At 34.8% G+C, this 11,864-nt stretch overlaps 1 long non-coding RNA gene and 2 other non-coding genes across 3 annotated transcripts; all 3 read left to right on the forward strand.

The window, feature by feature from the left end:
• Positions 1 to 361: 361 nt before the first annotated feature.
• LOC145135175 (U6 spliceosomal RNA) lies at positions 362 to 464 on the forward strand. Its single transcript, XR_013719641.1, has one exon. It is a non-coding gene; the product is annotated as a U6 spliceosomal RNA (small nuclear RNA).
• A 2,701-nt stretch (positions 465 to 3,165) lies between these two features.
• On the forward strand, positions 3,166 to 3,268 carry LOC145135177 (U6 spliceosomal RNA). Its single transcript, XR_013719643.1, has one exon. It is a non-coding gene; the product is annotated as a U6 spliceosomal RNA (small nuclear RNA).
• A 2,601-nt stretch (positions 3,269 to 5,869) lies between these two features.
• LOC145133229 (uncharacterized) lies at positions 5,870 to 7,987 on the forward strand. The gene is made up of 2 exons (XR_013718492.1): positions 5,870 to 6,165; positions 7,543 to 7,987. It is a non-coding gene; the product is annotated as an uncharacterized LOC145133229 (long non-coding RNA).
• The last annotated feature ends 3,877 nt before the right edge of the window (positions 7,988 to 11,864 follow it).

An 11,864-nucleotide genomic window follows, 5' to 3' on the forward strand; every position in this document is an offset into this window, starting at 1 on the left:
TACAGTTTTTCTATTTGGGTTTGGTTTTTATTGGCTCAACTTTTTATAATGGGGTATCTAATACAGTTATTATTTATGAAAAAAATAATAATAATAAAAACCAAACACGTCGACTCCTTTCTATGTATAGTAGTAAAATAGTAAAATGTATCTGAAACCCTGGTTGGTTTGGTGCCTGATACTTATAGGGATTCACCTTCTTCACTTTGAAGTGGTAAAACTAAAAGAGGGCAGTTAAAATTAGGGCTTACAACCAAAGACTTTTAACTATCGTCTGATTGAAGCAAAGCCATAGCTTCCCATATCGGTTGCTCCAACGAAAGCTATCGGGTTTATATTGCTTGGCCTTCGACTATAGTTCGTCCCTTCGGGGACATCCGATAAAATTGGAACGATACAGAGAAGATTAGCATGGCCCCTGCGCAAGGATGACACGCACAAATCGAGAAATGGTCCAAATTTTTTTTTTTGCCCTAATTTGCTCGATCGATTGCTGCATTTCTTTTTATTCAACAGCTCCAAAAAGTACTGCTATCGGTCGGATCTTCTTAGGTTTGATGCCATTGTTGTCGCTTATCTCGCTAAAAAACTCATTGATTTCTTGTTATTTGCTGCAATTTCTGATGCTTATATGGATTCACAAAACAAACGCTATGATCATTGCTAATGAATGTAATCGAATGTGCTAAGCTCCTTGTCTGAATAGTCTGTTAGAATCAGTTAATAATCAGGCATCAAGTTTATTATACAACTGTTTTTTTTAGAGGTGGAGATCAGGGTTTTTCTTTTTCTGTTTGATGTAGTTATTGTCTTCAATAGCTTCTGTTGGTTTCCTTTGTTCTTCATTGGAATTGGTGCAACTTCTGGATGTATCATGTGTGTTTGATAGCAATTAACAATCACAAACTGTCTAAAGTTGCATACTTTAACATACTTTACTGGTTTTCGTTGGGATTTCAACAAGGTATAATGGTTAGTTTGGAATAAAGGCACAAATATGATATGATTGGTTAGACACATGATTCAGTCCTTAATAATAATGATAGTGGTTGGAAGTTTATAAGAGTTCTTTTTCGTCTTCAGGCTTCAACATTAGTTATTGAAATTATGATGTCATGTTCATAGTAACAACAACATGGAAATATGGGTAATTGATTAATCCTGAATGGTTGATAGCATCAATTGATGATGAAGGTAAGGTATGCATGATATTTCTGACTAGTCTGTGTGTTAAGCTTTTAACTTTTCATGATACTTAAGGGACTTTCTTCATGCACATGATATCATATTTCAATGTTCTTAATTTCTTATGATTTTTAAAAGGGCAAATTGCGGGTATTATGGAACTTTTGTTCCCTACAATTTTCCCAGTTTATGTTTTCATAAACTAAGGATATACGTATCGGTGTCTATTTTAATAAACACACATGATGGCTTTTTGGGTGTTAAAATGCAAAAGTTTTTTTCATGGATTTTACAACTTAAATAAGTTGGTGACTGAAGGTAGGTTGATTTATCATAAGCTAGTGACACTTTATATATGAATTTTGATTTGGCCGAAACCAAAATCATATAATGAACCAACTAAGGTTGCTTTCCAATCCCATCTGCAAGTTATGGGATGTATAATTAGGTCAAACTATGCATACTCCTAATACAAATTGTGGTTTCTTTTAGTTCCCTATTATTGCCTTGTTTTTGAGGTGATTTTTCATTACATACAAATAAGTGGAGCGGAAATATTAAAAAGATTATAAATTACAAAAAGCGAGGGATTTTTGTAAATAATTATGGAGTATATTGTTTTCCTTTTGTTTTTGCAACACGAATCGTTTATTTTAATTGAAGAAACAAGTAGAATAATGCAATACAGGCAATCATTTGTTTCAAGTTCGTGGGTGATTTTTAATTATAGCGTGAACAAGACTAATATCATCCAATTTCAAAAATATGTTTAACATGTTTATAACCTTATGTATAGGTTTATTCAAAAAGTATATTGTTAGTATTAATTAAGTAGATAGTTTTTGTAATAATAAACCTTAAAATCAGATTTCTAATTATCTCTCTAGCGACATTTGAAAATGATGGTTAGAGGTTAAGGAACAAGAGAGAGAGAGAGAGAGAGAGAGAGAGAGAGAGAGAGAGAGAGAGATCGTTTATCTGGGATGATCCATGAATCCTAAAACGAAAATGGACATTCCGTGCCTTCATTCTTATTGTCACACCTAACTTGAATGCCTATTTGCATCAGATTTGACAAACAACATAATTAGTTAAACAAAACTTCAATTCTTCTAGTAATGAAAACCTTTCACCTAAATGAGGTCTCGTTTGTCTACATCAATAGATACTTGGGTCATTGGAGTAATATTCAACATCCACTTCACTTTTTTTTTTTTTTTTTTTGATGTTTCTTTCATGTGTTATATCAGAACATGCATCTTATTATATTTCGATCATCCATATTGCCTTCTTCACTAGTGGATGGTTCACATCTACTTTCGTGTGTAATCTTAGATGGGCCAATAATGTCTCAACCTTAGCATCATATTAGTGCTTCAAGCTCTTTATCGACCACAAATAGAGGTCCATGTAACTATTTTTTTCCATGTCACATAATCATCCATTGATTAAACTTGTTCATGTGATAAAAACTAAAGACAAAATTGTTGTCCAACAACATATCGTGGACAAAATTTAAAAAATTGACTTTCCGCTTGGTTAGTAGAAAAAAAACGCCTTTCAATTTGGGTAACAAGCATAATTTACTACTTGCATTCACATAAAAAAACCTTTGCTAATAAACCAGATAAACAGGCAACTTTGATAAAATAAATAATATAGCAACTTTTCTTTTGTACCATTAACAATTTAAATCGAAAATAAACAGGCAAACAGCGCCCATCCTGATTTTTTAGTAAATCACCTTGTGACTTGCTCATTTTCCTGTGTATGTTGACTTTGATTACTCTTGATGGGTTCCAGTATGTTGACTTTGAGGTAAAGCGAAGAAGAAAGTAAAAATTAGGGTTTTCCATCCTTATCAATTTCTAACTTTGCTCTTTTGATTCGTGGCAAAAATGCTGCAATTCATGGCTTCCCACATCGGTGGCTAATGAAAGCCGCTTATGCTTCATATACCCTGGCCTCGCATGATGTATCGTCCCTTCGGGGACATCCGATAAAATTGGAACGATACAGAGAAGATTAGCATGGCCCCTGCGCAAGGATGACACGCACAAATCGAGAAATGGTCAAAATTTTTTTTTGCCCTAGTTCCCTCGATCGATTACTGCATCTCTTTTTTTGCCCTAATTCACTCGAACGATTGCTGCATCTCTTTTTCAGATTCGGCCGATTTAAGTAGTTTTTTTTTAATTGGATTCTCTTAGATTCAATGTCATTGTTTCGCTTAATCAGGCATCAAGTTATTATACAACTGTTGTCTTTAGAGGTCGAGGTCAGGGTTTTTCTTTTTCTGTTTGATGTAGTTAGTGTCTTCAATAGCTTCCGTTGGTTTCCTTTGTTCTTAATTGGAATTTGTGCAATTTCTGGATATATCTGCAGGTTCGTTTTGGTAGGTTTCTACAATGGATTAGGAAGGTAATTCAATAAATCTTCCAAAAACTTCAATAGCCAGTGTTCTTTTTTCATGAAATAACAAAAGCCTATGTTTTATTTATATAAATTTAGGATTGTACACATGTTTTGGAGGGAAATCATTAATCATCGTGTAAACTTGAGTGGTGGAAGTTTGGTGATGAGAAATTGTAAGTAATGCCCTCATGTTTGGTGATGAGAAATTGTAATAGAGTTTGTTTATTATATATGTGTCATTTAAGTAACCCATAGTTTTCTTGGTTTGTGATTATTCATACGTTCAACCCTTGGATTTTTTTTTAAATATTTTTTTATGTGGTGGGATAAATTTATAGTCTTAAAGTATATAACGTTGCATCATATATTTTAAAGAATTACTTTGTTTCTATTTTTATTTTGATGAGTTCATACTTCACTTTTTAGTGTAAATTTTTTTAAAAACTATATAAAATTTGTCCAATATAATGGTTATTACAACTACCACTGTCGACAATATATATTTGAAATGCAAAAACTCTTTTCTATAATGACTATTTTAAATTTCCAATAAATTGTTTTTTCAACCCGTGGATTCAACGGGTTATATTTCGGTGAAAGTGATGCCCATCAATGAAGTCATTTCAACTATTTTAATAATAATCTTTAATATATGATTGGTATTTTATTTATAAGTTTTTTTTAATCATTCACTTATAATGAGAAGTTATTAATTGGTTAAGTAAAAAATGATATAAATGTATTTCTGGTTGCTTATTAAAATTTTGTTGATTATTTGTTATGTAGTATTATCATAACAAGTATCCAAAAATTTAACAGAAGACCTAAGTGGGTTTTAGAGTGGTACAATTATGCAAAGTCATTTTTTTTAGTTTTTTTTGGTAGAAAAGTTTTCTTATGATCTCAACTTCAACAAAACTTTTGTGATTGTGTGACACCTTCATAACATTGTCATGGATTTCGGTGCAATTTTAATAAGAAATCATATAGATGAAAGCTGGAAAATAAAATTTTGAAAATAAATTTGATCTAAAAATAAAATTTATTTTACTTGTGATTCCCACGGGTTGTAACCTAATATTGAATATAAAATCGCATCAGAACTTTTTTCCACACTTGAAAGAAGGTTTATAATATTGTAGAATTCACAAACCCTCCATAGAATTTTTTTTTGTCTCGTCTCTAAAAGGTTGATTATGATTTTAAGTTTTTATTAAAGAATATATATATCTGTATATTTGGAAATCATGTGAAAAAAGCTCCATGAGCTTATCAATAAACAATCTCAAATTATATTTTAAAAATCTAGATTGTAAGCCATTTTATTGGTCTCATCAAATGCTACATAAGCTTAAAAAATAAGATGACTTTTAGGAGTGTGAAGTTAGTCTAATGATGTAAAATCTTTCATGAATTTTAGAACTTAACTTAGTCAACCAAAATAACAATTTGAGTTATGCTCACGTCGGTATGTTAAGATATTAATGACCGAATGTATGTTGATTTTTCTTGAACTAGAAACATAAGGTTAAATTGTTAACTTGTTACAGTACAATGAAGGTTAATTTATTACATAGGAGAGGCATGGACGACCGGAGTATCTTTTTGTGAAAACGAAATAGTTTACACAACTTTTAACACTAAACTTACCAACAATTTTATGCAATTTTGAAACCTATGAGTTGCATTAACATTAGACTAATAAGTTCGTTCGATGACTTGAAACTAGTGTTGTTCGAAGTGGCAGTTGACATCGTAGAGCTTTCTGTTTTAGGTTTGGGAGATGTTCTACTAAGTGTTAGTATATAGTATATTTTTTAAGGAAGGCGTATTGAAGATGCTTTTACACACATTGGAAAATACGTGGTCAAAGGGGATGCCACATGGGTCCCACTCATTCCTTCGAAACGTTGAAACATGCTAGTATAACAAGAGTTCCTTTAGTTAGTAGATAATTTGCAACTTTATGGATCTACGCCACAAGAAATAAAATTTAATGACTAAATCAGGCCAAAAATAATAATTCACTGGCAACGGTATAATAACATACAATTTTATTTATTTATTTATCAAAATTTAAATATGTACATTCAAATTTAACTCACCCTGTCATCCTAATTCCTAATTCATACCTTTACCCAGAGTCCCAGATAAACACCTTTGTTATTAAAAAGAAGAATTATCGTTGTTTTAAGTCTTTAGGTATTTAATACAATAAATATTTATGAAATCTAAAAGAGAGTCAACACGTAAAAAGTTCAAACCCGGTTTCTCTTGTCCTTGACTGATGGGGTTTCACCATCTTCGCTTTGAGATGTAAAACTAAAAGAGGACAGTCAAAATTATGGATTAGGGCTTACAACGAAATAGTTAAATTATAGTCTGATTGAAGCAATGCCATGGCTTCCCACATCGGTGGCTTCAACGAAAGCTATCGGGTTTATATTTCTTGGACTTCGAGTATTGTTTGTCCCTTCGGGGACATAAGGATGACACGCACAAATCGATCGATTGCAGATTCGGCGGCGTATTTCGCTAGTTTTTTTGTTCAATAGCTCCAGAAAGGTACCGCTATCTGATCCTCTTAGATTTAATCCATTTTTTAGCTTATCTCGCTAAACAACTTATTGATTTCTTGTTATTTGCTGCGATTTATGATGCTTATATGGATTCACATGACAAACGCAATGATCCATTGCTAATGAATGTACATGGAATGTGTTAAGCTCCTTGTCTAAATAGTCTGGTAGAATCAGTTCATAATCGGGCATCAAATCTATTATACTACAACTTTCATCTTTAGAGGTCGCTGTAGACTGTTGTGTCCTTGAAGCTTCTGTTGTGCAATGTTCTGGATGTATCATGTGTGTTTAATTACTATTAACAATCACAAAATGTCTAAAGTTACATACTTTAATGGTTTTCTTTGGCATTTCAACCAGTATAAGGATTAGTTTGGAATAAAGCTACAAATTTGATATGATAGATTAGACACATGATTCACTCCTTAGTGATAATGATAGAAGTTGGAAGTTTATAAGAGTTCTTTTTTGTCTTTAGGCTTCATCATTAGTTACTGAAATTATGATATCATATTCATATCAACAACAACAACAGCATGAAAGTATTGCTAATTGGTTAATCCTGAATGCCTGATGGCATCAATTGATTTTGAAGGTATGCATGATGTTTTCTGACAAGTCTCTGTGTTAATCTGTTAGCGTGTAAAGGTAGGTTAATTTTTCATGAACTAGGGCCTTAATTATTAATTATTATATTAGTTTTTACCTATAAATGCCAACAGTTTTACAAGTTTCCACTGATTATAGCAAACTTTTAACATAAATAAACGGCAACTAATCACCAATTGAGATTTTTTTTTGCTTATGTGACATCCAACCAAGATGTGGCAATGCATATCCCAACTTGGAATCCAAGAATTACCAAGTTTTTTTTTGCAATAATCGGTAGAAATTGGTAAGTATGTTGCTTATCACTTATAACATTGTAGTGTCAAGCTTCAAATTTTCTCTTATCAGGACATTATACTTGATAAACTCTACCCAATTATAGCAACAAAACTTGCCTTGTATTTAGAGGACATTGCTATAATTAAGTAGAAGCTTCAAAGCTAAATGTTGTGATAAGAAAAGCTCAAAGTAGTTTGCTATATAATAAACAAATAAATAAAAGTATGTTGCTAGTTCTTGCATTTAAACCGATATTTGTTGTTTTACATTTTTTAAATAAATCATTCTTTTTCTTACGTGATTAGATGATTAAAACCAACAAAACTTTTTACAAATTTGTATATTTTATCTAGATCGCGTTATTCGTGAATGTTTTCTACTAATATGCAAAAGCTAATGCCTTTCACTGTTCTTTATTTTTATATTTTTGTTACTTCTAACATTGTTTGTTTTATATTGTTTTTTTATATAGTGATCTAGAAAAGGCAAACACAAACGTCATTAAAAGAATCTTGAAGAATAAAGCAGTAGAAAACGAGGCATCCGAACAAACAACTATAAGGATTGATATCTTGTAGTAGGGGGACTCGAAAATTCTTTTTGTTGGGGGCAAAATTTCAGCCATTCTTGTTTACTAAATCTGAAAGTTGCCTATTTAAACAGAAGGGCTTGAAGACTAAAAAAAAAAAAAAAAAAAACTCCCACATCATCGGTGTGTATGAGGGTTTGTAGATGTTTCTAGTATTTAAATGAAAATGTGCAAATCAATGCATGAAGATTCACTCTTCCCACATCGACCGATAGTGAAATCTTGTATGTTTGGTGTAGATTATAAGAGGGTTTGACTAATCTGAACTTTATGGTTAAAGGTTTTGTTTCTGTCTTTAATAAATTCTGAGGGACAATTTGCAAAGTTATTTTAAAATTTATAATAATGTTTCTAATTTAGTTGGGCAGCTCCCACACTGCCCTGTTTGTAGTCAAAGCATGGTTTAGCATATATGAAGTTCAAGATAGTATCGTAACATATAATATAATCTTTTATTAGCATGACTAGAAAAAAAAAACATTGAGACAAACCCAAAAAACTCTCAATGCTACATATTCGGATGTCATGTCGCATAACACTTGAGATATTTGCTACCTCAACATCAACGACTGACATGGTCTATTTATTAGGGAAAGTGACATTAACAAGATGTGAAAATTGAATGGTTTATTTTCATTATACAAAAGATAGATGGGATGGATATTTCGGCATTTATGTATGTATATATATTTTATAAAGATAATATGTTCAAGTACATCATTTTCATTAAATGTATGAAACTTTAATTTGGTGATATATGTAATATAGAGGACTTAAATAGATTTTTTTAGACCTGTTGGAAAACTAAAAGGTTCAGCAGATAAGAATAACATACAAACTATGGGGTTTTAGATCTATCATCTATTATGGGGAACAAAATTGTGGCGGAGGTTCTTGCCAGTCGAATTACAACACGAACAATGAATGACTGATTTGAACTCTAAAGACGTTCCTTGTTTTCTTTCTCTATTCGACTCGATCAAACCTAATCTTTGTTCTTGCGACATCCCTCGTGTTCTTGTTCTTGTTCATCGCCAAATTTCCACCAACAAATTAAGCGACCAACAGACCTCCGACCTGGTTATTGACCTCCGGTGAGTGCTACTGGTTCTCTACTTGTGTAATTATCATCGAATTTGATAGTATCGGTAATTATTTTGACTTCTGCTTCTTTGCTACATCGACTAAACTTCATTACTTCATTACTTGATTAGCTTAGGTTTTTCGTTTTTTTTCTACTTCACTACTTGTGTAATGTAACTATTAAAGTCTCAAATTTCATTCATTAATGGCGTATTTTGTTTACACCTCCGCCTGTACACACCATGACACAATCCATCGCCGCCCACCACCAACACTAACAAACACCCATCTACGACCGCTAACCACCCACCCTTCACACCCAAAGTTAATTCTTAGTTGCAATTTGTGCTTTTCTTTGCTGTTATTTGATTACATGTTCATCCCCAAACTTGGCTGATATTGGCAATATGATGATGTTGTGTTTTGTTTGTTGCCTCAACACTCAAAATTATGATTAAAGTGCATAGTTGTTATTATTATTATTATTAGGCAATTCCCACTTCAAGTGGAAACACTGACACGCTCATAACATGTAGGTGATGAGATACGAGTTCAATTGTAACATCCTGTTTCAGGTCGTTTTGATTTCGGAATGGTGATCAAGGATTGGGTATTAGCAGGGTTAGAATCATTGACGAAGTTAATTTTGAGCTCATTTGGAGGTGGATGATGTACTGGATGATCTGGGTATTCGGTTGTGATTTGGAGCTAAAGGGGTATTTCTGTAATTTGTCAGTTTGGGCTTCTATGGGAAGTAGATGTTCGTTCGGAATATCTTATGGCTGGTATGAGTTGATAATAGGGTAAAGCGTCTCGATACCTTCTCGTAGATATAGGGATGGTCAAAATCAGAGTTGTATCAAGAAAGTTATGGTCTTCGGATGGTTTAGGGTTTTGGGAAAACCCTAGTACGCGGGGCGTACCAAGGAGATACGCAGGGAGTACCGACGCGAGGAAGGTTACGCAAGGCGTAACTGGAGGAACGTGCAGCATAGAGGTTAAGTTAGGTCGGGGTGCGAGACCTTATACAGTGGGTGTACGAGGAGGCACGTTGGGCGTACGAGGGGTAGGATGAAACCCTAAAGTTTAGGGTTGTTGCCTATATATGCATAATGATGGTCCTTTTTCTTTATTTCCAAGCTAGCCTCCATACCCTAGAAACCCTAATTAGACTTTGTTGCCTCTTGAGGGAGTTCTTGGATGGATTTGGTGCTCTAATATGCTTTAGGAAGGAAATAAGAGGAGTTTGAAGTTGCTTGGCTTGGTGGGGTGGCCTTAGATCCAGAGCCATCATCTTGTGGGGAAGCCATTTGAGGTATCAAGTTTCAATCTTGCCTTGCGTATGAATAGATCTCCTCATTGCTAGTTTATTGTGATTTTGGCCTTCTTTTTGAGTTAATGGATGAGCTAAGTTGATTGAAGGTTCATCCTTTCAGATCTGAATTTGTTTTGACATCTTTGAGCATAAAGATGCAAGCTTTATGTGTATTATGGGGTCATGCATGTATTAAGTCACCAATTAAGTCCTTTTCTAGCTTAAGAGTTTCATTTAGTCACATGTGAACGTAAAGTTGCCAACTTTACGTGGTATTTCAGCTCAAGGAGGTCAGATTTATGGTTTATGAAGCTTTGTCTTAATGGATTAAGTGGAAATGGAGTTTGGGCTGGATAAGGTGAGTACGTTGGGCGTACAAGCAGGTACGCGCAACGTACAAGCCTCCAAGCGAGTACGTTGCGCGTACATGCTTGTACGCCCCCACGTACTCTATCTAAGTGGGTTTGCGCATTTGGGCTTCGGTTTGGGCTACCTTCTTGGACCTGGTTGCTTAATGCCTTGTTGGGCCATCTGAGAAGGTGTGTTTTGGTTTAGGGTTAAGTAGTGGGCTTTCGGGTAAGGCCCAAATAAGGGTTTGGGGCCAATTTGGAAAATTAGGCCATTAGTGGACCTTTTGTGGATCTTTTGGTATTGGGCCTTGGAGGGCCCAATGGGTTTGGGTCATTAGTGGGCCTGGTTAGTTGGGCCATCTTTTGGCCTAGTGCTAGGATTTAGCCTTGCTCAGTTACTGATTATGGTGTTGGGTTGTTTGGCTCAATTCAGAAGCCATTTCGCAGCGGCAGAGGCAGTGTAGGCTTACTCGCTTAACGGTCGAGGTGAGTCTTCTCACTATACTTACCTGTGTGGTAATGCATGTTTGACCGGATGGTCTTTTCGTATTATTAACCGGAAGGTCTTCTTTATATTATCGACCGGAGGGTCTTATTCATATTGTTGACCGAAGGGTCTTATTTGATTATACTGTTATATGTATTATTATGCATTCTGTCTTTGTGACTTATGCTGTGATATTATCCTGTGTATATGTTGAGTTATGACCGGAGGGTCCATACCGAGACGTGAGACCAGAGGGTCTTCACTGAGACACATGTAACACCCAGTTCTGAAAGTACCCGGTTGTGGTCTCGGAGGCCAAAGGTATAGGCGATTCGGTCTTTTATGGGTCTCGGGTCTTGTTCGGAAGGTTTTAGGTTTGGGGTGTAGCTAGGAGCATAGGGCTTCCCGCCACCTTTTCATGGATATAAAGTTCGTCGAAAACGGACTTAGAATGAAGAAGTTATTGGCATTATTGGTCCTTAATGGAGAAAGATGGCAAGAAAGGACCATGCATGCAAGGTGGTAGGCGCAAAAGTACGCCCAACATAAGTTGGGGGTACGCCTAGCGTAGAGAAGTAAGTGAACGCGGGTGTGGGAGGAGTACGCCCAACGTATGCTCAGAGTTCCTAAACCCTAATTTTAGGGCTAAGCGCTATATAAAGAACATAATGCCCTAGATATCAGCCTCCCTCTCATCCTTAGACAGCCACCATGAAACCCTAATCCTTCCTTGAGTGTTCTTGGAGCTTAGGAGGCCATTAGAGAGCATTTTGGTGTTGTGAAGCTATTTTTCAAGCAAGTGAAGAGCATAACAAGGTGGTGGATCAAAGGAGAAGCAGTAGGTCCGAGATTGTGGTTCCATTTCAAATCACCTTGAGGTATAAAGCCTTGAACTTTCCTCAAGTATACTTAGATCTAGAGTAGTGATGTTTTGGACCATTTTGGTCCCAAGTATAGAGCTTTATGAGAA

The sequence above is a fragment of the Lactuca virosa genome, chromosome 8 (assembly GCF_052849685.1).
Source record: "Lactuca virosa cultivar CGN04683 chromosome 8, Lactuca_virosa_CGN04683_v6, whole genome shotgun sequence".
NCBI classification, from domain to species: Eukaryota; Viridiplantae; Streptophyta; class Magnoliopsida; order Asterales; family Asteraceae; genus Lactuca; species Lactuca virosa.